General features: G+C 46.2%; 2 long non-coding RNA genes across 2 annotated transcripts; both read right to left on the bottom strand.

Moving 5' to 3' along the window:
* Nucleotides 1–2,285: 2,285 nt before the first annotated feature.
* LOC119714240 (uncharacterized) lies at nt 2,286–5,097 on the bottom strand. Its single transcript, XR_005261329.2, has 3 exons — nt 4,756–5,097; nt 3,660–3,796; nt 2,286–2,902 (listed from the first exon to the last, which is right to left on the bottom strand). It is a non-coding gene; the product is annotated as an uncharacterized lncRNA (long non-coding RNA).
* A 5,495-nt stretch (nt 5,098–10,592) lies between these two features.
* Nucleotides 10,593–25,738, bottom strand: LOC139999752 (uncharacterized). Its single transcript, XR_011805262.1, has 3 exons — nt 25,521–25,738; nt 22,741–22,972; nt 10,593–12,800 (listed from the first exon to the last, which is right to left on the bottom strand). It is a non-coding gene; the product is annotated as an uncharacterized lncRNA (long non-coding RNA).
* Between the last annotated feature and the right edge of the window lie 14 nt (nt 25,739–25,752).

Consider the following 25,752-nt stretch of genomic DNA (forward strand, 5'->3'; position numbering starts at 1 on the left):
GGCAGAATCCCCTGGGAGATGCCCTGAAAAAGCTCTGGTGGAGCCTGGGATCAGCTAAGGTGTTTATTCCAGTTCTCTTGGGCCAATCAGGAGGCTCTGTTTCATTTATTTGGCAATGTTTCATTTTGGGCTGCAGTGACTTGGGCTACTTTGCTGTTTATTTTCACATTGTACTATACTGTCCTCAAGTTTCTAAACAGAAGTGACTTCCAATCCCCAAGTGGAACATGTTTCTCTTGCAAAGGGAAAAATGCAAATATTTCCATTGTGGTCGTATTTCCACCCCCCCCCCCCACACACACACACTAAAATCTTCCTGTGTGGAGATATCCAACTGCAATGACCCTTGACTGCAAAAAGGGTTCAAATCAGCCTTCCCAAAACCAAAGCTTAAGGTTTCAGCTCCCAAATTGACCACATCATTGCAGGGTCTGAGAGAAACACCCTGGTCATGTTGCCCATGACAAGTTTGCATTAGGGATAAGACAAAAGTCGGGGCACACACAAAAAGATCTCCCAGACAGGATGTTTATGAACAATTGGCCACTGCTGGTTGAGAGGGAGGAATGGGACAGAGCAAATCTGAGGCTGTTCTGCCTCAGATTTTATTTGTCTATTACAAATAGACTGCAGCCATCTTGGCAGTGCATTGCATTCGCTTTTCTGCTTACAGGTTGACTGAACCACCCAGCTTTTCAATGCTTCAGCTACCACCATCAATCTGAACCAAGGTCCCCGGCCCAAGTGGGGCCCTGTTCACACATTCCCTCATGAGGACCATACTTGGACCTGGCGGCAGCGTGAAGGGAGACTCAGCTGGTTCCCATCTGCCTCTTCCCAGCAGCTGTGCACAATGAGCTCCAGATGCAGGACTGGGTGTGCAAGGGCATGAGGCACTGCGCTAGAGGGAGAAGGCAGAGGCAGACGAGACTGCTGCTTTTATCTCCTTTGCTTTGTTTATGAAAAGAGAATTAGTGCGTGGTTGCCAACAATTTACTCTGGAAAGGGCACTCCTCCAGAAATACTTTAACGGCCATTGCAGTGAGTGGATAGGGCTTGCCTTCTGTCAGCTTTCCCACTGCTGTCCAGGGATGCTGAGACATGAGACCCAACAGTGGCCACTTGCTTGGGATTCTGACAGTGTAGCTTAGTTGAGCCTCTCACAGCAAGTCCACATGGTCAGGCGGCCAAATAGCCTGAAGTAGACCAAAGCCTTCTGGTCTGCTGTAAGGAGACCAAAGCCTGCTCTGTTCATCCACCTCCCGAGAGGTTTCTCCTCAGGCACAGTGGGGTGGACAGGCAGACGGTCCAGCTTGCTCTGCCTTTGGGGTACCCCAAAGGCTGTGGCACCCCAAAAGTCACGTCCTGGCCAGGACGCAAAGCCCTGCAATACTCTGGACAGGGAAAGAGGCTGTAAAATAAGCATGCTGGACTGTAGGAGGCTCTTCCCCAAGAGCCTGCACCACAGAACTCCGAAAGAAAACATTGCAGCAGCTTTGGGCCAAAGAAATTCAAGACCTTATACTTTATAGCTAAATGTCACCATCCAAGTGCTTTGAACCATGCATGAGGCAGGTCACAACCAGTGCCCTCAGGTTGTCGAGCATGCCCTTGGATAGGGAGCTCACCCATGCTTCTGACCTGCCTGCAGACATCATGTTTCTGGAGAGCTCTGCTGAATTTGGGGCACAGTTGGAATCCAAAAGCCAGAAGAAGCTGAAGCCCCATTTTCCAACAAGATGGGGTTGGTGTGTCTTTCCTCCCAGCACTGCACAGGCCTGCTGATAGATAATTAGATTAAGAGCAAGCTAGCATCTGTTCAAGGTTATTTATTGCTTTTAAGAGTCAAGCTTTATTTGAAATTATTTTTGTCTTCTCCTATTTTTGGTGCCTGCATTGGGTCTGAGTTCTGGAACATCCTGGACATACAAGCATCCCCTCTGCATGATGTCAAACACTTGCCAGGCAAAGACATCCCTCCTGGAAGTACAAGAGATGGCCAGAAAATGTCTGCACATGGTTGTTTTCCCTTGGGAAAGGTTGGGGGACTGTAAAACTCCAGCAGCTAGGAGGGCCATTTTGGAGGAAATCAGTAGGGTCAGGGCAGCAGGGCATGGTGCCATGTCTACAGCTGACACAGGTATCCTCCTGATATTTCAGTACTGCTGGAAGTAAGCAGAGACTTACTTCCCTATCAGAGACTCACTTCCTTCCATGTTTTCTCTCCTGCTGCCAGCACTTAGCCCTCACTGCCAGAAAGGCCTTCCAGTCTTATTTCCTCCAAACTTTTCCCTCCAGGACCCTCCAGAGGCAAAGGCTTGACAGGACTGCAATTGGACTATGGATTCCCAGCCCAGCTAACAGACATAGACATGTCTGTGAGACTGTGCAAAGGGGAAGGTGGAAAAATGCAACTGGGACCAGACACGGATGAGCAGGGTTCTTGTGCCTGGAGGGGTTGCTGAGTGTGTACAGGCAAGTGTGCATTCACTCTTGTGTTCAAGGAGTGTGTATATACAAGGTTGGAGACAGGGTACCCACTCTGGTACAAATGCATGCATGCACATGAATCTGCTGGTTGTTGCACATGTGTACACTTCTCCCCAGACCTGACATCTGCAATCCTATCCATGACACCTGTGGTTCACCAGCCCTCCTTCTCCCAGCCCTGCCCTGGCAGCCACCCAAACCAGTACTGACATGTTGAGGAGTTCTCCTCCATCAGCTCCAACAGGCCATGCTGCCTTGTGGGGATCCTGCTCTGCAGCAGAGCCATTTGCATGCTGGTTGCTCTACCACAGCTCATGGTCAGCCTTCAACAACTCTGCTTCAATGAGGTAACCCAAAGCTCTGATTTTGTTGTACATTTGTTTTATTGAGGGAAATTCATGAGGTTCTTGACCTGTGAAAGAAAGGAAGACAGGAAGGGAGGGAGGAAAGGAAAAAAAAAAATTATTTAAAGTGTCACCTTACTGACAGACTCTTTAAAGTTTCAACTGTATCTGCAGCTGTGGATCCAAATTGCTACAGACTGATGTTCTCCACAAGGATAACATAGTACCTGGGTGGCTGTTTCAAATAGTCACCCATCTAGGAACTGAGTCAAGCCAGGTTTGGCCTTGCTTTCACATGGCCAAGGCAACATCAAAGCTTTAACCCCAAGCTGGAGAGATGTCTCTGATGTCCCCCATGGAGCTGTGACCCCTCCTAATGCTCCACTATGGTCCTTGCAGCTGAGGACTTAGACCTGGCTGAGCCTCCAGCAGTCCCAACACAGTGGGTCCCTGCTTATGCAGGCAGCATCGGTTGCATAGGTGTTTATCTCTCCCAGCCTCCCTGCGACTTCTGGGCAAACAAGCTGTCCTGACTGCCAGGGGACATTGGCCCTATAAGAGAACCCAGGCTGGATCTTGGCACTAGACACCTCAACCAGCAGTGGAAACACGTGCAATTGCCCAGTGCACAGAAATACTATGTGGGGCTGTCCTCTTCAGAAAAACACCTCTTACTTCATCAGTCTAAATATTGAGGACACTTTTTCTTCTTCCCTCCTTCAGTAGAGCTGCATGCCCTTTGCCACGGCACTGCTGCAGCACTGTTAGGAGAAAGCTGGGCCAAGATCCCCCTTCCTCTATAGGCTGGGCCAATTTTTTACTCACTTTTATTCAATGAGACTCTGCCAAGAAGGTGTTCAGCATTTTAAAGCCCCACAAGAGTCCATTTGCTTGAAGATATAATTCAGGACAGCTTCTTGCATGGGCTGGCATAACACCAAACTTTTCTGATTTAGGCATATCTGTTTGGAAAGGGATTAAGCAGAAATAAGCAGCTGTTTTGCAGAATAACAAAGAGAATGCAGGATCTGCACCCTGCTTGGCTCAGCAAGAGCTTCACAGGGAGATGAGCCCTAAATCACAGCAAGGGGAACCCATCCCACCTGAAAATTCTCCCCACCATCAGAGAGGCTGAGGCAGTCACAGGAGGAGGGGCATTGTAATGGGTTTGGCTGGCTTGACTTTTTAGCGTGTCTTCCACCAAACACACACAAGTAGGTTTCAGTGGGAGTATTTCACAACCCTTAAAAACAACAGCAACAACAAAAAATACTGCAGTGGCCACAAAAATATGTTTTTCATCCTGGGAAGGAAGATCCTCTCTCCCTAGCAGTTCGGGTGGAAGTGGTGGGAGAGAGAAGCCAGTGTGGATTCTCTGGGATGCCACAGGAAGGGCCTCCTGCTCCTAGCTGGACTCTCCCATAAGAAAGGACCTATGTGATGGTACCTGGAGCACAGAGAAGAGGGAGATTTGGCACCATCATCCAGATTTAAAGTTTTGATGTAGTTGTGCCACCTTGCTTTGCTGGGATCAAAGCTAAAGCAAAAAAAGAGCTGATTGGGCTCAGAGATCCAAGAACATAATCAGAGCAAGTTGGGCTCCTCAGTGGCAGTTGAGCAAGGGTAACCACTGTGGCTTTCCTAAGATCAGAGCTGGGTTATGCTAAAACACATCACCCAAACTGGCCAAGGACATGCACATTCAGCAATCTGATGTTAAACTTTAGGACGTGCCTATATATCTGCATCTGAAGAGCATCTCCAAAGGGCAATCCTGCAGGTCCTGGAATTGAATTTATGTTGCTTGCTTGGAGCTGGCGTGGTTTTTCATTAGGCTACTCCTAAATAATCCAACAGTGAAGCAACACAAAACTAAAAAGAAAAGAAATGTTTAATGCAAAAGCTGGAAAATGCCACTTACCTCCCACAGAGTGGGAGTGGGAACAGGCGCAAAGAGCAGAGCAATAGAAAAGCAGCATCCTTCTTTAAATAGCTTACTATAATTGATAGTGCTTCGGTCTGCTCTGTATCGCTACTGGGAAAAGCTCATACCAATATCAAACCATTGCCTATAAGTACATCTGTGGTATTGGAAGGCTGCAGCAAGGCAGAGCTGAAAGAATAAAAACTCTTTGGAGGGCAAAATATATTTTCAGCTTGTCAGCTGCACTCACTTAAAATCAATTATAACCTCACTCCACATGTGGTGGTGGTTTAATGAATTCCCTCTTTCTCCTGGGATCATGCTGTAACCTAATTCACACCAGCAAGGGTGTTTCTAACTCAGCTCCAGCTCCCCGGGCGTTCCTGCCTGACGTCAGTGGGAGCAGAGTGAGGTCCCAGCACCAGCCCAAGCCTGATTCTGCACAGCCTGTGCTGCTGTTTGCACTCCCAAAACATGACCGAGGTGCTTCTCCTGCTGGCATCCACTGCTGCTGGGTATGGGCTATGCAGGTTCAGGTCCTGAACCTCACTCAGAAAGAGTGAAGTTTTACTGTTGGATAAAAATTTGGGTAACTTGGAGAACAAGACAGTGCAGGATTTATTTTATTTTATTTTATTTTATTTTATTTTATTTTATTGAAACTGTCAAAGAATGAAGAGTTATAAATAGCATTGTCTTCACGATGTGCTGCTTACAGGGCTGTCGTTTGGGACTGGTTTGGGGTTTTTCTGTTCCTGTCCAGAGGATATGGCTATTTTGCAAAATGCATCACCAATCAGACAAGGATGCTATTTAACCTCTATAAAATGCCTTCTGTCTGAGTGGCCATATATCCAGTAGCACAAAACAGCATCATGAGCTCTGCAGGCTGTGGAAACCTCCATGAGTTACATCTGCAACCAAAGGAACACAAACCCTCCTTCAAAAACAAGGGGCCTTCTTCTGTATTCTTCCCACCTGAATTCATCAGCTGGCTCTTCCAGTAACACACTCACTTGCATGTCATCAGGAAGGAATTTGTGGTGTTTCTGATAATCAGAGATAAATTGGTACAGCAGCAAGATCCTCAGATTGCAAAACATTTTAGCAGGTCTTTTAAGCCTCCTGCTCTTCTGTATAGGCTGCCCAAGGGCTTGCTCATTCCTGGGCATCCCCAGCACCACTCATAAATCAGAACATTCTAGTCCTGGTTTCTTCTGTGCATCCAGGAACACTCACAGAGGTTTATTCTTTAACAAACTTAATCTGGGCAATTGTTCAAAAATTTTAAACTAACCCGCTCTTTTTATGTTATAATGACAGCCCATGGAAGCATAATTTAGCCCAGATCTGAAGATCTCTGTTTTAAGGTTAAAAAGTCTTCCAAGCTAAACCTTATCCAACAGCAGCAATAAAGAATCAACTTGCCTTATGTTTATTTTTGTTCTTCTTATTAGTGAATCCATGCAGGATTCTCAGCAGGTCCAGCCTTGCTTTATGTAAAAATTCTAAATTAGAATCATATCATGGTTTGGGTTGAAAGGAACTTAAAGCTCATCTGGTTCCACCCCCTGCCATGGGCATGATCCCTCCTGCCAGCCCAGGCTGCCCCCAGCCCCATCCAGCCTGGGCTTGGGCACTGGCAGGGATGGGGCACCCACAGCTCCTCTGGGCAGCCAGGGCCAGGGTCTTGCCACCCTTATAGTGAATAATTTCTTCCTTATCTCTAATCCAGATCTACCCTCTTTCAGTTTAAAACAATTACCCCTTGTCCTGTCACTATATGCCCTTTTAAAAACTCTCTCTCCATCTTTCTTATAGGCCCCCTTTAATTATCGAAACACTGCAATAATGTCTCCCTGGAGCCTTCACTTCTCACATCCCTAACTCTCCCAGCCCTTCTTTGTATGAGAGTTGTAGGAGAGGTGCTCCAGCCTTTCAGTCATCTTTGTGGCTATCCTCTGGACCTGCTCGAACAGGTCCATTTCTTTCTTGTTTAGGGTAGCCCAGAGTTGAACACAGCACTGCAAGTGGGGTCTCATGAGGGAAGAGTAGAGGGGGAGAATTATCTCCTTTGCCCTGCTGCCCATGCTGCTTTTGATGCAGCCCAGGGTACCACTGGCTTTCTGGGCTGCAAATGTGTGCTGCAAGCTCATGTCCAATTTTCCAGGCTGTTCTCGAGGTCACAGTCCAGTTAAGGGATTGGACAACAGGTTAATTCCCCCCAAACCCATCAGTTTCAGGCTACACATCACAAGGTCCTTTAAAATGTTAAGTGAAAAGGCCTCTGGGAGGCCATTGATCTGGAAGATCAATGGATAAACACATCAGCTAAGTGAACGCACAGCAGTGCTATTGAAAGAGACTGTTTCTGGTGATACCCAGCTACCTCAGAGATGTGTCTGGAAACCCCATCTCGACACAGATCCCGCTTCCCTGAAATGCAAACACTGCCTCACCCCTCAAAGCACTCAAAATTCACAGTCAAGGCTGGGATTCTTGGCAGGGACTCCCCTGGGGCCTTGAGATCTCCTGGCAGGAACAGGTCTGAGTGAGGCAGGAACCAGCCCCACATGCTAGGGCACACCAAGCACTCTGGGGCTTAGGGTCTGAAGAGGGCCTTTGGCTTGTTACACCTGCATTTCTCTGCTCACGTGTCTCTTTGCAGCCCCCAGGGAGTGATATCCTCAATCCATGCACATTGAACATCTAATGTCTGACGTTTCATGGCTCTTTCCCACCATAGTTCCCACAGGGAACATGTCTGAACCAGGACTCAGCTCTGAAACAAATGCAGGGGGAGTAACATTTTCCTACAAGAATAAAAAGAAAAGACCTGTTAATCCAGCCTGGAGGGGACAGAGAAAGGTATTCATGTGCCTCAGTGCAGCTGATGGGTTTTACATTAGCATTCTCCTTTTCTCAGGCTGGCCCCAGCTGATCCTAGCACTTTGCTTGCTTGGAGACCCAGGGACAAATGGACCAAAGGGACGTGATGACAACTACAGGGAGCAAACTATATTCTCCCAGCCACCCCATAACATCCCCTCCCAAAATTTCATCCAGGCAGCACAACCTTCTCTTGGCTCTAGATGCCAGTGACCAGCAAAGGAGGCTTCCAAGGGTGCAGAGAGGCACAAGCCCCTCTGGTGCCCAGTGTCCTGTGTGGCAGTAGCAGAAAGGAACATTCGCCATCTGAGCAGAGACCTACATGTACAGACAACCCCTGGATCCTCCAGGATGTGGGATCCCGTTTGCTGCCGGCAGCCTGCCCTGTGCAGAATACCTCAGATCTACATCCAGCATAGCAGGAAGGCACTCCAGGAAGCTATTTCACACTGTCCTACTGCTTTGGATTAGACTCCAGCTGTCTCCTGAGCTATTTAAATTTATGGGCTTGAGAAGTGAACTTTACACCCATGCAGGTGTGGAACAGCCACTGCAAGGGCTGCAGAAACCACCCTAGATGGTGGCTGAACAGAGAACTGCAGCTTCAGAGCCTCCCTAAAACCACTCAAAGGCATACTACAGATCTGATTCCAGCCAGGGTCAATAAGAAAAGTGCCCTTTAATTATCTGCTGTCCTTTGGTTTGCTGTGCTTTGCATCCTGAATGTGCAAAACAGTTCAGAAATGCACATTGCCTGTGAAAAATGCCTTGCTGTGATAAACAACCCTGAACCAACATTTATGCAGTAGCTTCCTGCTTCCTCTAAAACAGGAAACAAAGCAGGGCACCCTTTGCAATTAGCTATTGAAGACTTTCATTTAAGATTTAGGGAAGGTCTCCTTTAGAGAAGGTTTCCTTTAGGGAAGGTCTCCTCACAGACAATGACATAGGCAAAGCAGAGACGCTTAACGCCTTCTTTGCCTCTGTCTTCAATGCTGATGATGGGCTTCGGGACCCAGGGTGCCCTGAGCTTGAGGACCGGGACGGTGGGGATGACAAACTCCCAACTGACCCTGAACGTGTGCGGGATTTGCTACTCCACCTGGATCCCTACAAGTCCATGGGTCCGGATGGGATTCATCCCCGGGTGCTGAAAGAGCTGGCGGATGTCATCGCAGAACCTCTCTCAATTATTTTTCAACGATCCTGGGAATTTGGAGAGGTCCCGGTAGACTGGAAGCTGGCAAATGTTGTGCCGATTCTCAAGAAGGGTCAGAAAGAAGACCCTAGCAATTACAGGCCTGTCAGTCTCATGTCAGTGCCTGGTAAAATCATGGAGAAGATGGTTCTCGAACGTATTGAGGCGCACCTGGGGGACAAAGCAGTCATTGGTCCCAGCCAGCATGGGTTTGTGAAGGGTAGGTCCTGCCTAACTAACCTGATTTCCTTTTATGATAAGATCACCCGTATGGTGGACCAAGGGAAACCAGCTGATGTGATTTTTTTGGACTTCAGCAAGGCTTTTGACACGGTTTCCCATAGGATCCTACTGGACAAAATGTCCACCATACAGCTAAATAAAAACATGATACGATGGGTGAGCAATTGGCTAACGGGCAGGGCCCAAAGGGTTATGGTAAATGGGGCTGCGTCAGGCTGGTGGGCGGTCACCAGTGGGGTCCCTCAAGGCTCCATTTTAGGGCCGGTACTTTTCAATATTTTTATAAACGATCTGGATGTAGGAATAGAAGGTCTTTTGAGCAAGTTTGCTGATGACACCAAACTTGGAGGAGTTGTGGACTCGAATGAGGGTGGAAAGGCCTTGCAGAGGGATCTGGATAGGTTGGAGAGGACATGAAACTGTTGGAGGGTGTCCAGAGGAGGGCTACGAAGATGGTGAAAGGCCTGGAGGGGAAGACGTACGAGGAACAGCTGAGGGCACTGGGCCTGTTCAGCCTGGAGAAGAGGAGGCTGAGGGGAGACCTCATCGCAGTCTACAACTTCCTCGTAAGGGGGTGTCGAGAGGCAGGAGACCTTTTCTCCATTAACACCAGTGACAGGACCCGCAGGAACGGGGTTAAGCTGAGGCAGGGGAAATTTAGGCTTGACATAAGGAGGGGGTTCTTCACAGTGAGGGTGGTTGCACACTGGAATGGGCTCCCCAGGGAAGTGGTCACTGCACCGAGGCTGTCTGAATTTAAGAAGAGATTGGACTGTGCACTTAGGCACATGGTCTGAACTTTTGGGTAGACCTGTGCGCTGTCAAGAGTTGGACTTGATGATCCTTAAGGGTCCCTTCCAACTCAGGATATTCTGTGATTCTATGATTCTATGATTCTATGATTCTATGATTTTTCTGCCTCCCAGCAGGGCAGTCCATCAGGCACCACTGTTACAGCGAGAAACCGCACAGGCTTAATGGGAAGTTGCAGATCCTGCACACAAAACTGCCATAGTTTGGAGGTTTTTCAGCACTTAGACTAGTAAAATGCTAATTAACAAGGATCTCTTCTTTCAGTCTCTTAATTTCTTTAAAGTTAGGGTTGCTTTCTGTCCTGTTACAGATGCAGGAGATGTCAGACTTGCTGCTGTTGGCATGCCTTTGCAGTAATGTGTCCGTGAGTCTGGCACCCTCTGGCTCTCAGCAGGGAGACAAGGAGATTCAGGGACAGGGACATCCTCAGGTCTTGACACTTTTCCAACATCAGAGAAAACCAGCCCATGAAGGGGGGTAACAGCTTTTCCATCAAAACTACATCCACCTCTTTAATCAGTTTCTCTGTTTCTCTCTATTTCCTCAATATTATAAGTCAGAGATGTAATCTCTACCTGCAAATCCATCATTGTGCCAGTATCTTCAGAAAAACAGGCATTCATCATCACTCGCCTCAGCCCACAGGGGCTTCGCCATCAGCTGAGGGAAGGCACATTCACATACAGCCTGTGCTGTCAGCACCAGGACACAGAATGCTGCAGCATCTGCCCTGCACCAGTGTCATAACAGGCTTCCATTGCAAAGTCTCCTACCCAGCCATCCAAGAAACCTCTCTACAGGTTTTTTGATTGGAACATGGATTTCTAGCACAGCCCAGTCATCTGGAATCATAGAATCATGAAATGGCTTGGGTTGGAAGGGACCTTAAAGATCATCTAGTTTCAGCCCCCCTGCCGTAGGCATGGATGTCACCCACTAGATCACATTTGCCAGGGTCCCATCCAACCTGGCCTTGAACACCTCCAGGGAGGGGGGCACCCACAACCTCTCTGGGCAACCTGTTTCAGTGCCTCACCACTCTCTGAGTGAAAGGAAGGGAAAGTTTGCATAGAAAGGACAAGGTAGAGAGGCCAAGCATGTAGCTAGCTCCAAAACAGGATTAGACATTTCTGTGGATGTCAGGTACAGCTAGAGGTAGTACAATAAATGATAACCATCTTGGCAGAGATAGAAATCAAGTATTGCAGGATTTCTGGTAATATCCTTCTGCTGCAGATCAAGACAAGCGTCTCCCCACTCTCTCAGCACAGGATGTCTCTCTTCCATCTTGCCTTGAGGGAAGGTCCTGGTAGGACCCTGGCTCTGCCCCAGTGGGAGACCAAGAAGCTGTTGTGGGGACCAGGGAGCAGAGAGGAGAATGGGCTGGCTGGGCAGGGGGAGCCAGGATGGGTCAAGGACATTGTGGTCCTTTCCTTTTGAACTCACAGCTTGCACAACTCATGAGTTCAAAGCAAGGAGACAAGTTGCCTCCACACCCAGGTAATTTATTCTAGCAGATTCAGTTGAAATCCCATGATTTCTAGCACAGTCTCACAACTATTCAGTCATTAATTGCTCCTCACCTGTGATGCTTTAACAGGGAGAGGACAGCACACCAGTACCCCACAGCTGCTATGCAGTCACCAACTTTGCCAGCTCTGGCCCTAGGCTGGCACTGCTTTGCAGGCATCTCCCCAAATCACTCCCATGTGGGTGCCATGTCTCTAGCAGATGCCCAGAGTCCTAAGTGCTTCCAGGTTGAAGAAGGCTGCTGGTTGGCGTCACTCACACCAGGGAATGGGAGCCAGCGTCTCCCTACTGCCTGCACAAGCCCATGGCAGATGTCCCCAGAAGGAAGGTTACAGCCTTCAGTTACCCAGTTAAAAATGTGTTTGAGGGGGTTTGATTACTCAGTTTGATAGAGGGAAAAAAACCCTCCAGGTCCTGGCAGCAGTGAGGATGTACGAGCTGGGGCTTTGCTTCAGGTCACAATGCCTAATCCTGGTAATTAGCACAGGAGCAAAAAAAAAACAACACAAAAGCCAAAACCAAAATGAACCAAACCAAACCAAACAACCAAAAAAAAAAAAAAAAAAAGAAGGAGCGATGGTGTCTGCATTCTTGCTGCTTGAATCATATATGTTTCCTGGCAGCTCCAGCTCCCTCCCTACCCCTCGCAAGCTCCAGGGACTCAGGAAAGGACAGGATGGAGGAGGTTGTCTCTGCTCTCATGTGCTAAGAACTGTCACTGGCATCCCAGAGAGCCATGTCCTAAAACAGGTCCCCTCTCCCACCTCTTCTGTAGGAAGGAGGTGATTGGAGGTGTAAAGTCTTCCCCATCACTTGCGATCATCTCTCAAGGGATGTGGCAAATGCTTTAGCCCCAGTTTGCTCAAGGGCAGAATCTGCCTTCTTTCCATTTCAGGATAAACACAAGCCTGGCATTAATCCTGATGTATGGCAGGAATGCTTACTCCTTGCATGCTGCCTCCCTGCCCCCTTCCCTGCAGCTCTCTCCCCTTCATCTCCCTGTAAAACCATCGCCATCAAGTTGGGAAATGAGGGAAGACAAATTTCAGAGCTGTCTGTCTCATTGCAGCGTATGAACGGCTTCCAGAACTGCCTCCAGACAAGGTGATTACTAGCAAGGGGTTTGGGACCACATATATTTATTGCCATGGGAGACATGTGGCCACCAAACCCCAGTGTAGCTCAGAGGAAGCTAGCCTCCCAGGGCTGACCATCTCCCTTAGGGCCCCAGGAGCAGCCTCCTGTTCACCTTCATGCTCCTCACCTGCTTCAGGTCATCACTGAAGACAAGAGTCCGAGTTAACTGTGCTCTTTTTAACCTTCTTCTTTGCTTGCCCTTGTACATAGCACCAAAATGCCTGGTGTTTCTCTTTAAGGCAACATTAAAATGAAAGGAAAAAAGTTAAAAGTTATTTGAAAGGTCTTTGCTTCAAAAACATTCAAACCAAATTTATGTACTAACGCCATAAATGTTCCATTTATTGCACACACAAAATAACCCTCTGCAATATGATTCCTCTAAATTCATGGTTCTTTCAGAGTTATTAATTCAGCCCAGGTCTTTTCTTCTTCCTTTTTTTTTTTTTATATATATATATATTTTTATTTTCCTTTTCTTTTTCCACCTTAAGTAGAATAACTCATAAATGCTTCATGCTGGAGTGTACTTTATGAGCATTATTATGATCACTTGAATGTGGAAATGCCCATGAAGTTATTATAATAACTTTAATACATCACAGACTCCTCAGCAGTATGGATAGCAAGGTACAAAGCAATTCCATCAAACGCTGGAGGAAAGAGCTCTCTTGAGAAGCCATTTACTTGGCCAAATAATAAAGATTCTGTAGCCCATATATGTCTCTGAATTCAGTCAATGACAATGTCGGAGGTGAGTTTTAATTTACACTCCAGTTGAGGAGGGTTACATGTATTGCTGGCCAGAGCAAGACATTGATTTAGCCCAAATGGCTTAAGCCCACAAGTCACAATGCGATTTCCTTTATGTCATAGAATTGTCATAGAATTGCCATAGAGTGGTTCCTTTGTGTCATAGAAACACATGGTTGGAAAGGACCTACAAGATCATCTAGTCCAACCGTCCTCCTATCACCAATACTACCCACTAAGCTACTAAATCATATCTCATAGCACCTTGTCCAGGTGCTTCTTGAACACCACGAGGCATGGTGACTCCACCACCTCCCTGGCAGGCCGTTCCAGTGCCTGGCCACTCTTTGAGAGAAAGTTTTTCCTCATATCTGATCTAAATCTCCCCAGGTGCAACTTGTGGCCATTTCCTTGAGTCCTATCATTAGTTATCTGAGAGAAAAGGCTGACCCCTTCCTCATCACAGTGTCCCTTTAGGAAGTTGTAGAGTGCAGTGAGGTCTCCCCTGAGGCTCCTCTTCTCCAGACCAAACGATCCCAGCTCCCTCAGCCTCTTCTTATAAGACTTGTGCTCCAGACCCCTCACCAGTTTTGTTGCCCTTCTCTGGACACACTCCAGGGCCTCAATGTCTTTCTTGTAGTGAGGGGCCCAAAACTGAACACAGTACTTGAGGTGCAGCCTCACCAAACCAAAACCCAGAAAAAAAGAGATGTCAAAAATGGTCAGAGGTGCAACAGCAGGGCCATCATAAACATATTTAGAAGAGCATATAATTTGAGGTCCCCAGATATCCAGTGAGATGCAGATAAGCAGAATTACCCTCATCAGAAGGCAGACACTATTTTTTTCTTTTACCCTTGAACACGTTACAGAATAGCATGCTGTTGAAAGCCAGAAATTAAGAGTTGCAGGATTGGATCCCCACAAAGCACTGATTTCTTCAATGGAAAGAATCAGAATACTACAACTATTGAACTACTCCTAGATGGGAACAGGAAATCACCAAAATTAAACGTATTTTCCAGTATCTTTAAGCCATACAGGGTCTTTCCTTGAAGTGTCTCAAGGCTTTGCAGATGCTTGTGGATTCCATGTCTGCATTTCTCCTCCTCATTCTCCCATGTAAAATAGATCACGGGGGGGAACCATGGCCCAGAAAATGTAAAGCCAAAAATCAGTGGGAGGTGGAAGCATGTTTGAATTCCCTTCGAGGTGCTGTAGAATGACAATCCCTCCAGCACCCAAACCCAACTGCCCCGTGACCTTCCCCAAGACCACCCAGAAAGAACTGCAAATAGAGCCCACAAGTCTTGTCTGCCTCTGAACCACCACTGCTCCCCAGCAAATCAGTCTTTTTGTCTTGTAAAGAACTCCTACAGTAATTGCCTTCATATCTCAAGGGTGTCTTGCAGCCACAGAGGTGCAAATATTTATCCATACTTGGAATTGCAGAGTGAAACCTAAAGAAGTGTTCCCTGACACTTTGGCAATTGTTGTTTTAAGACCTGAACCATAGACACCTGGCTGGAATTAATCAGCAGATGTGAATGTGGAGGCAAAGCAAAGCCCTTATTAACCCTTCACATGTGAATGTCAAGGTCACAGGGTGTTTCACTGGGGCAGCCTGTACCTAGATGTCAGCTGTCAACAGCTTGGGAATCCAAAAGCAAAAAATGCTCTCCACTGAACAGGGCATGAACCGGTAGCAAAATTTATTATGCTCCTGTCACCACTTGAGGACTTGCTGTACTAATGCACCCATTTGTGAATAACAGCAATAATAAATGTTTATTATTAGATAATAAAATACAAGAGTTAACTGCTTTCTCTATGGGCTCCAAATTCAATAGGAGTTTAAGCATCTCCAAGGGAAATCACTTTGTACCAGGTGTTTTCAAGTAGTTCACATCAACAGCTTCCCAACAAGAACAAAAATCCAAGTCCTTCAGAAGCAATCTCCCATACTAGCTCTTCTCCAACACAGTGGCTGATTCTTTTCCCATGGTAAACAATCAAGCCCCACTGTTCTAGACTCAAGCCTTCACAAAATACACAGTACCAATGACTACTCCGCAGCTGTTGTCCTGGAAGCATCAGGATAAGGCATGCCCCCTTGATTTCATCCAGGGTGTATTCCCTGGTTCCCCCTATCCAAATGTCTTCATTCCCATCAGTTCCTTGCTAGGAAGGGACAAAAGCTGACAAAGCTAAGGCCAAACATTGGCACAAGAACATATCCCTGCATGGTGAAATGAATTTGTTCACAGTAAAATACAACCTGAAAATAGAAGGCAGCTCCCTCAATGGCTATGGCAAGGGAACAGCCTCTCCCAGGTTCCAGGACAGGCCCTACTAAGCCTGGCTATTATAGGACTGCGGCAGAACTAGCACTTGGACATGCAAACAGAAGGCATTGCCTTCCTGGGTGGAAGAGGTTATGCTTTTATTTCCAGCTAAACCTCCCAACGAGACACCCAAGATGAGCTGCTGTGCATTTTACCTTAATGCTAATCCACACAAAATCCAAGTATGGATGTAGCTGGCACTGATGAACTACATCAAGATCAAATGAAAGACAACCTCTGCCCCATTCTGCCATTCCTTTTCACTGTGAGATGTCTGGTGAAAGAGAGTTCACCTGCTTTGAAGTGGGGATGGATCCAAGAACCAGGCAGGTGCAAAGCCTTCCTCAGCAGACAATATGCCATGAAGCTCACCCTGAAAGTCCATCACTTGCAGCTTCTTTTGGATGGGCAAGGCTGGGGGGATAATTCTAAACAGATTAAAAACCTCTGCATGAATCACACCAATCCATCCATTTGAATCAACTTACATCCTGAAAAAGAAACGATCAGTTTTCTCTGCCACTGACCCATGACATTCCTCTGCTGCTAAGCAGTTCTGATTGTGAGACTTACTGCAGAACACACTCACGCACACACAAATAAATAAATAAATAAACCAATCTTCTATTTTAAAGCAGAGGAGAAAAGCCTCCATGGAGCTGTCACTACAGATATTAGCCCATCACCAGATTTAAAATGCTGCGTTCTTGAGTGATATTGGTCTTCATGGCCCATTTACTTGTTTGCTTCATTTTCCCCTCCTCAACAACTCCAGTTACTGTCAAACTCTACTTTTTTGTATCTTTGCTGGCAGGCTGGGATCTTTTTCACACATCCAATCAAAGGATAAGAATGGGGCAGAATGAAGCTGGAAAGAGGATGCAGGATAACAAAGGAAGGAGAGAAACAGAATATTGAGGGCACTATACAGGGAAAGGGAGGGACAGAGTTTGAAGGAGCGTAAGAGAAGCCTTGAAGATAAATGAATCAGAGCAGGAGGAAGGGTCACCTCAGCCATCCATCTCCCTTTATCCCTCCTGTACCTGAGCAGGATCAAGTCATACTTCTCTTCTCATGCTGTGCTGAGATGTAAACAACTTAGGCTCCCAGTTCATCTAGAGCAGCTCTAAGAAATGGTTTCACTGGTTCACAGCTTGGCCAGGAGCAGAGTCCAACATCAGCTCCCTGGAGAGGTAGTTCAAAGCATTGCCAAAACAGCCAAAAATGACCCTGTAAACAAGAGTCAAGAGACAAGGTCCTCACACAAACAGCCCCACCAGGTCAGGCCAAGGGCTCAGTTTGCTTCTCTCTAGCAGTAAGATGCCCAGAGAAATATGAGAATAAGACAAGCACATATGATATTACTGCAAGTCCCCTCTCAGTCTCCAGCTGTTCCCAAATCAGAGGAACTCTTGAGCCAGATATACTTAGTACTCAGCAATTTCAATTGCATGCAATTGCCCAGTGTCCTCTTAAATCTATGTAAAATTTTAGCATCCACAGACTCCTTTGACAACAAGGTTGCGGGGTTGAGATCCAGCAATGTCTGTTAACATTGTTCTTTCCGGCTCTGGAGGACTTCCTTGCCTGTCAGCAAGATCAGACATCATTGCTGCCTCTGTTCTCCTGACCATGCAACCTTTGAGCAGCTGCCTGGGCCATCAGATGCTGTTTCCCTCTCTTGCAAGGCACTGGGAAATGAACATAATCTAGAAGGGACAGATTCATCCCAGAGAAACTAAAACCAGCAAGGAACTTCCAAACACTACAGCCTGATGCACTCAGTTGAAGAAGATCCCACCCAGCCAAACAGGTGTGAATGCAGTTAAGGCCCAGGATGCTTTGAATCACAGCTACTTCAACACTAAACAGTCCAATCCCCAAGGCAGGGCCAGCCACAGTTCAGCTAAATAAAACAAAAAATAAAATAAAATAAAATAAAATAAAATAAAATAAAATAAAATAAAATAAAATAAAATAAAATAAAATAAAATAAAATAAAATAAAATAAAATAAAGCATGTCACTGGACAGCACTGTTTACACCTTTCTGCATGATGTTTTCGTACTCAAGGAGACAAGCAGGCAAACAGAGGAGGAAGGATTTGCAGCTAATAATCAGGGCAGAGGATGTGAGTAAAATTTTGCATCCACACGATGCCCTCTTACCACCAACCATTTTGTTGAGCTTAACAGCAGCACCCACACCAGGGCCATAATCTCTCCCAGCTACTTTTGTCCTTTGTGATGGACCTGAACTAAGGGTTCAGACCTTAGGTGGGAGAATGGGGGATGAAATAACCTCATCCACTTTCATCCTTCTACAGCATCTAATTTCTACCCCCAAATATCTTCCCCTGGTGCTGGAGTTTGCAGAATGGCACTGCAGTGGAAGACAATGAGTTTTTACCCTGGTGCAGAGCCTAGGAAGAGGATTGGCCTGGGACTGCTGCCGTAGAGAGCTTTTTGGGAGGTAGCCAGAAGCCCTCAGATTGTCAGGGAGCATAACCAACCTGCCAGTCAAGGTCTCTGTTTCCCCACACTCCATCCCCATCACAGATGAGCTTGTCCCACAAAGCCCATTCCAACGTGACAAGTATTTATATAAGACTAATGAATGTCCTGTCACACACAACATCTTGACATGCTCAGGCACTGGAGCCCAGGCACACATGCTGCTTCCTCTGCCATGAGCAGGTTTGCAAAAAGCTGCAGCCCTAGTTTGGTCCGGCTGGAGTCGCTCCACTGCTTTGGGCTGTGATTCATCACACTACTGCCAGGCTGAAAGCCTTTTCCATGAAGGGAAACTACATGTGGCAAGAACCATAGGTGCTTCTCCAGGAAGGATGACAGTCCAGTGGTGATGCTCTCATCACTTGCACAAGTACCAAGTGTCAACTGGCAGGAATGAGGCAGCCTGGCTCTCTGCAGAAGGTTGCAAGTCCCCACCATGTCAGTGAGCGAGCACAGGATGCTTGCTTTCATGGTTTACTCATGAAAACCACCATGTGATAAACACCATTTTCTCATTTAAATGCCTTAAAAATACCAACATGATTTGAGTAGGAAAATACCAGCCTTCTGTCAGGGCTCTCTTCATTCTATGCCACAAATATCTGGTGCAACTCTCCATCTTTCCACTTTCCCAAGCAGCACTAGCTCTGCTGGATTTGCCCCCTAAAGCCTCTCCAGAGAGGTTCAATAGCCACATGAAGTGATGGGGCCTGTCAGCAAAACCCAGTGATGCTGGGTTTGGGCCATGCTTTCCTTACAGCTGCCTCTGCCTATACTAGAGCTCCTTCCAGCTGAGTCCTTGGGGCCCTGTAACCTAGCAGCCTCCTTGGAGCAAATGTGTGTAACCTCTGACTGACACAGCCCAGGCTGCACTCCACCACAGGGCACTGCCTTCAAAAAGAAAACCTGCAGCTGGGGAAGAACCAGCCTCCCCTCTCTCTTTTTCCATGTTGCCTCTTCCTTCATAGGAGGCTGGTGGGACCCATGGGTGCCAATTCCCACTGCTACCCTATGATGGCCCAGTAATGTTGCTCAATACATTGCATGTCGCTTCATAGGAGAGGATGAAAGGTACTGCCAGTAGTCTCAACTGGGAATGCTTTTTTTTTTTTTTTTTTCTTTTTTTTTCCAGAGACATTTGGGCACTTTCTTTTTCCTTTGAGACTGGAAAATGTGTGACCTTATTGATGCAGATGGTGCCCACCTGAATGGATTGTTCCTTCACACTGCATTCTCCATGCCCTTTACAGCTCCTAGGATTCATGCTTGCTCATACATCTGGACCCACAGATCCGACTTCTGTGAGAGTGCACAGCAGCACCATTGTTCTGAAGAATGCAGAGTGCAGAAGGAAGCAGTTAGGAGGAGAGGCAGAGGCTTCTGCTGCTCTAAAACCTGCAGTCAACATGCTCTGGTCCAGCGCAGTCCAAAACACTAATGGTACCTGGCCCTTCCAAACATGAAAAGCCCTGAAGCAAAGGGCCTGATGCAATGGGAACAGGCATAGATCCTCAGGGTGGTGGGATGTGCATCACAGCCCCACTCACTTATTTCACACCACTGCCCAAACAGGCTTTTGCTGCCAACAGCTTTGAGCGCTGTTGTCTCCAGACTGGAAACTGCAGCAACTGTCCTATAAAAACCTAAAATGGAGAAGACAAACCTCCCAAGAAAAACTGGAAGACACTGCAAGGTGAGGGTGTAGGGGTTTCCACATATTTATTCTATCAGCTATCCCAAGACTGAGCTGATCTCAGCAGCAGCAAGTGCAGAGTACAGCCATGCCTGGCAGCACTGCTCACGTTGAGATTGAGCTGTCCTACACACATCCAAGCCCACCCCAGTCCCAGCCAGTCCTGTTTTGCCTTTAACAGAAATTACCTTGATGGGCCCTAGACAGGGGCAGAACCTGATAGTTCTGCTTTGTTATCATACCAGCATCCTGGGTGCTTCCAGTTCACCCCTCTGGCCTCCCAGTAAGGAATCGCTGCACATCTTTTAGCTGTTGCAGCAAGCAAGATTTATGAAACCCATCGACGGTAACGGAGGCTTCTAGCTGTCTAAGGATCCAGCTGCACACATGCCATCCTCTGCTCACCTTCTCTTTCACTCCTGATCCCTCCTCCTACTGAGCAGTCCTCCAAGACCTTCCTGCTGAGACCCATCATGGAAGCACCTCCATCCCAAAACAATCGATCACACCCTGCACCACAATAAACCAGCTTGATCCTCTCACAATGCTCCCACACACAGTTGAAACACCCCACAAAAGGCATAGTTAAAAAAAAATAAGCAAATTTACAAAGGAGATTTCAGATCTGTGACAACTATTGTTCAACAGAACTAAGTCCTATCCAACCTCCCATTTCAGAAACCTGCCAGATCCCAATGGAAGCCTCCTTCCCCTGCTCCTCATTAGATTCCTAGAGGTGAAGCTTAGACATGCAAATAGCTGGTCTATCCTTTAAAAATCAAAAGAAATTAGAAAGAGGAAAACATTTTCTCTTTAGGTCAACCCAAAATGAAACCTTTCTATTAGTTGCAGCAAAACTATATATTTTTTTTTTCTTTAAGTGAAGACAATGAAAACATTTTGTTCTCCCCAAAATAAGGCATTTCTCTGTTTTCAAATGCATGTTTGAAGGCACTTGTGGTCCCCTCCTTTTTAATTAAAGGCAGGCAAATTTCAAATGTCACAGTGCAATAAAAATTTAAAGAGTTTAATTTCAAGCATATCTTAAACAAAGCCTGCAGTTTTTCATCCCGAAAATACTCTTTATTTTTTCATTTCAGACTTGAACCAAAGTTGTAAATAATGTCAAAGGAACCAAAATAACTTTTTATTTTTCCTACAAACAAATGTTTCATCTTAATTTCAGCCAGGCTAGCTTAAAGTGATTGGAGCCAGACTTTTCTCAGTGGTGCCCAGTAAATGGACAAGAGGCAATGTCCATGAATTGAAATACAATTCCTTTTAAATAGAAGAGAAAAATTATTATTTTTACTGTAGGGTAGCCAAACCCTGGAACAGGTTGTGCAGAGAAGCTGTGGAGTCTCTTGGAGATAATCAAAACCCAACTAGACATAGCCCTGAGCAACCCCCTAACTGATCCTGCTTTGAGAAGAGGGTTGTATTAGGTGATGTCTGGAGGTGCCTTCCAGGCTTAATCCTTCTCATTTTATCACAAACTGGAAAGGGAAGTATCCAGGTCCTGCAGTCACCTCTCTGAAGATTCACAGACATACACCAGGCCCATTGAACCACTGCAAGTTGTGGCATCACCAGCCCTGCCGAGTTTGAGAGTCACACAGAGCTTCATGATATTTTTACGTTCCAGTTCCTGAGATATTATAATTGACTGTTTAAAATAAAATATGCATTTCTTACCCTTGTAAATGAAGAGAAAACCTGTAACCTCTGCCTGAACTGCAAGGGAGAAAAATAGAAAGCAGATTTGTAAAAGAGAAACCCACAGGCATTTAGAATCAGCCATTCCTCAAGCAGTTTGAGCAAGCTGGATTTCTCTGGACCTTACACATCCTGCTTGGGTTCTCTGGTGCCTCGTAAGGTGTAAACTCTGGAAAGCTTCTCCCATAGCTGCGTATTCAAATGTTCCTGCATAGATTCACTGGATCTTAATTTGAAGAAGAAGAGCTCACGCTGGACTATATAATTCATTAGGGGCTCACATTATTTTCCCGGCCACCTCACATAAGAGTCTGATATCCCCATGAGTTTGAGCCCACTGACAGCTTGAACTGAAAGTGGTCACTCAGTACTAAAGCTGGTAGGGAAAACAGACAGGCAGACACAGTGTCACAAACAGCCTTGCTCATCACAGCAGCAGTCACAGCTCAGATGGGCTCCTACCAGCTTTGCATCAGGGAATTTGCTCAGTGCTAAGCTGGGCACCATCACCTCAGTCATTGCCACACTGCAGGATTAATAAAAAGCCAGTGACTTCTTGAAAATTTGGGAAGTGTCCAAGTTTGTTAAAAAGAGATGGAAAGAAGAGTAAACATCCTATGGATGTTTCACATCTGGGCTTTTGGACTGTCAGAGTCTCTGGTCAACTCCACCTGTTGGGGTCAGGAGATGGGAGTGTGAATGGAGAAAGAGATCTATGAGTACGGAAATCTCGGACCCCTTTCATCACCAAGGCCTGAACCGCACTCCATCTCTGGTGTTGTTCAGCTGGACTCAAATATTTTAATATCCCAGCCAATAAGAAAAACATTTAAAGTGCCCTTAATTTTTATAAGATTCCTGGAATGTGCACACACACACAAATGCATACACACGTGAGCAATCCACAGCCCTGTGCTGCACACACAGCACTGAGTTCTCAGCTCCAGCAGCTTGTCCAAAGCAGTCCCTTGCATTTGGGGCAGTTTTGAGTTTGGGTGTCATTAGAAGAACAGAGTGAGCATCTCTCGTCTGTTTTCTTCCAGCAGAACCTCACCTCGGGGCAGTGGCAGGATCTTTTCAATAGTGGCTTTTGGAAAAGCATCTCAGCCCATTTTTAGTGAGCCATCGAACTTACCTAGGGGTTAAACTTACCGACTGTTTTCCTCTTGGGGAAAGCCAGCGGGACACTCACGCCTCAGACCCAACCATCTCTTGGTGCAAAGTGACCTCTACAGTCTGCTTTGTGTATGTCGTATTTCAGCCAGAAGAGACAGATTTCTTTGCAGGTTGGGCTGGATCCACTGCCCTCCTGTGGCCGACTCCAAAACTTCGCAGAAAGTCTGAGGTTTCTCAGTGTTCGATTTCCATCAGTATAGAGAAACAGCTGGATTTGATGTAATAGCGATAATATCAGCAGTTTCGAAAATGCCAGTAATTTATATTATAGGCTCACACATTTAAGAAAGTCAGCTAGAGCCTCTGGACTGCTGGTGACCGGCAGGACTACAAAGTCCCCATCAGCTGACGGAAGTGAAAAAAGCTACCAAGTAACTTAAAAACCTGCTATTCTAGGTGCTCTGGAGAAAAATACAAACAGTATAGGGAAGGTCCTGATCCCACACAATGCATTTCCTTGCCTCCTCCAAGTCAGTGGAACTCTGCAGGAGTTGTGCTTGGCAGTTGGAGGCACAGGAGAATTCTTGGAGGAATTGCAGTGCTGGAAAATTAGTTCAGTGAAGTGTTCACTTTTTATGTATCAGTATACCAAAACAAAACGTACTCCGAAAAAAACATTTGGGCTGGCAAGTGGAGATGGACTAACTCAACCTTTCATGCTGTAAATCAGCTCAGCAACATACAAGCAGTGCCTGGTAGGGTTTATGCAAGAAAAATCTCAAATAATTTTCTTCAGACAGGATGTTCTGTGAAGCTATTCTATTTGTGATTGCAATGGTGGGCGTCCTGTCAATCAGGAGAGCATTTTAGTAAACAAATCCTAAACTTTTATTCCCTATTACCTGATGCTTGATCACCTCCCCTGTTTCCTCATTGGCTGAGTACTACAGGTTCACAATGCTTCTCTATACCATATATGTACACTTTTTTTTTTTCTTCCCCCCCCCCCCCCAACCCTTTAATTTCTCCTTTCTCATGTTTTGAGAACTTGTGATCTTTGTTTTACTTTTCTCACACTACTCATCCTGTTTTTCTCAAGCTTCTACCTTATTTTGGAACAGTGAGGCCTTCTACTGTCCACTTATCTACTTAGCATTTCTCCTTATTCTCCTACACAACTACGTTGGAATACAGAAAAGTAATTCTCTACTACAAAAACACAATTTTGTTTCTCACATTTAGAAGCAGTACACTTGCTCCAAGTCCAAGGACCACAACCAGTAGATGGCATTCATACAGGGTTATATTATGTATATGTATGCTATTAGGTTTAAACTGTCTTGGAAAACATGGAGGATAGCATTTCTCATATAAAAGTGAAGGTAAAATGCAAATATTAAACTTAGCCTGCTGACTTTGATAAGCAACTTTGCAGCTGTCAGGTGTTACAGACTTTCTGGCATCTCTTTCACTCACCATTGATCTTCTGGCTGCTTCTTAAGCCTTAAAGAAATATAATGCCTCTCTAAAGCATCACTAAGAATCTTGTGTATCCTGGACCACAGAGATGCCCAGCGAGATGTTAATTAGGGATACCCCACCATTCCTCTGAGGTATGATCCAGGATCCACCAGACACATGGCTGGTAGATGCACATGGCTACAAGCTGCTAGTGCTTAGCTACCACTGAGGAAATATTGCCCTCAGCATCTCGTCCTGTAGGAGCTGCTGATCCTAAGAAAGCAATGTCAGCATGGAGCTATGCCACTTGTGTAAGGCCTGCCTCCCTGCTGATGAACCCAAGGTCCCAGTTCCCAACAGGTGAGAATGGGAGCACCTAGCAGGTACATGTGGTTACAGAAGAATGAAATGGCTGAGGTGATGGGAGAGGCATTTCCTAGGTGGAAGAGTAGGACTAAGGAGAGTAGGGCTCCTCCAGAGCAGGGCCTCATGATGTTGTAACTTAGCCAGCAACATAGCACATAGGCCCTTCTCCTCAGCCTGCTGACCTTGCCAGTGTTGACCAAAAGTGCTGGTAGAGCCCCCCAGCAAAATACTGCTACTTCATGGGAGCCAAGACGACCACAAGACTCTATTCTTATTGCAACAGAAAAAAAGAGGTGCAATAAGTAGAATCCTGCTTCCACCATATCCCATTCCTTCATCTCCCCACCCTGGCCTGCTCTCTAGATCATTGCAGTCCCTCTGTCCATGGAACAGCCCTCCAAAAAATCAAATGCATCTTTAAAAAATCAAATGCAAAAAATCAAATGCATCTTTAAGAGGTGGTAATAAGAAAATCCTAGTGCAGCAGGCAAATGTGGAGTTCACAGCCCTGTTCTATCTATTGATATAATAGAAGAAATAGCCTCTCTCAGACCATTTCTGCTAAGACTCAGAAGAAAAGCCATTTTTGTTTCCTTCACTGGGGGATCTAAAGACAAAGATGACCTACCTTCATCTTAGTACAGCACCAAGCAAGTTGTCTGCTCTGTGCAAGCCTGAAAGGGATTTTTGACAGTAGACAAAGAAACTTGCAAAGGCCTCAGGCTAATGCTGTTACTGACATCCTGGAAGCAAGTAACAGGAGCTGAAGCCCCGGAATAGGAACAACTCAGATCTATTTGTACAGTACTTGGCACCAGAAGTGAGACCTGTGCCTGAGTTTTAAGTACAGATCAGCTCTGTATGTGCCAGGCAAGATGGACCTTTAACACTGATACAGACAAGCTCCCTTGCATTCTAACACATGCTCAAACCACGTTTTTCTTTCTCAGTGAATGATGCACTCTATTAAAAAGCCCTCCTCTTCCTACCTATCCCTTGCCGGCTCCATGGCTTCTCAGGGAACAGATCCTGTTGGATGAGGGGCATCTCTCACTTCCACTGAAAACAGCAAGGAGGTGGTGTGCTTAGTCCCTGGCAGCATCATTCATCCCAAGCAAGAGTGATGGGAGATATTTGGTACCTCTCAGCCAATTGGAGGAGAGGTGGCACCGAGAGGGGGTGCTTTCAGCTCTTCTCTCCACCCATCCTCCCATAAACCAC

Source organism: Anas platyrhynchos, chromosome 29 (assembly GCF_047663525.1).
Source record: "Anas platyrhynchos isolate ZD024472 breed Pekin duck chromosome 29, IASCAAS_PekinDuck_T2T, whole genome shotgun sequence".
NCBI classification, from domain to species: domain Eukaryota; kingdom Metazoa; phylum Chordata; class Aves; order Anseriformes; family Anatidae; genus Anas; species Anas platyrhynchos.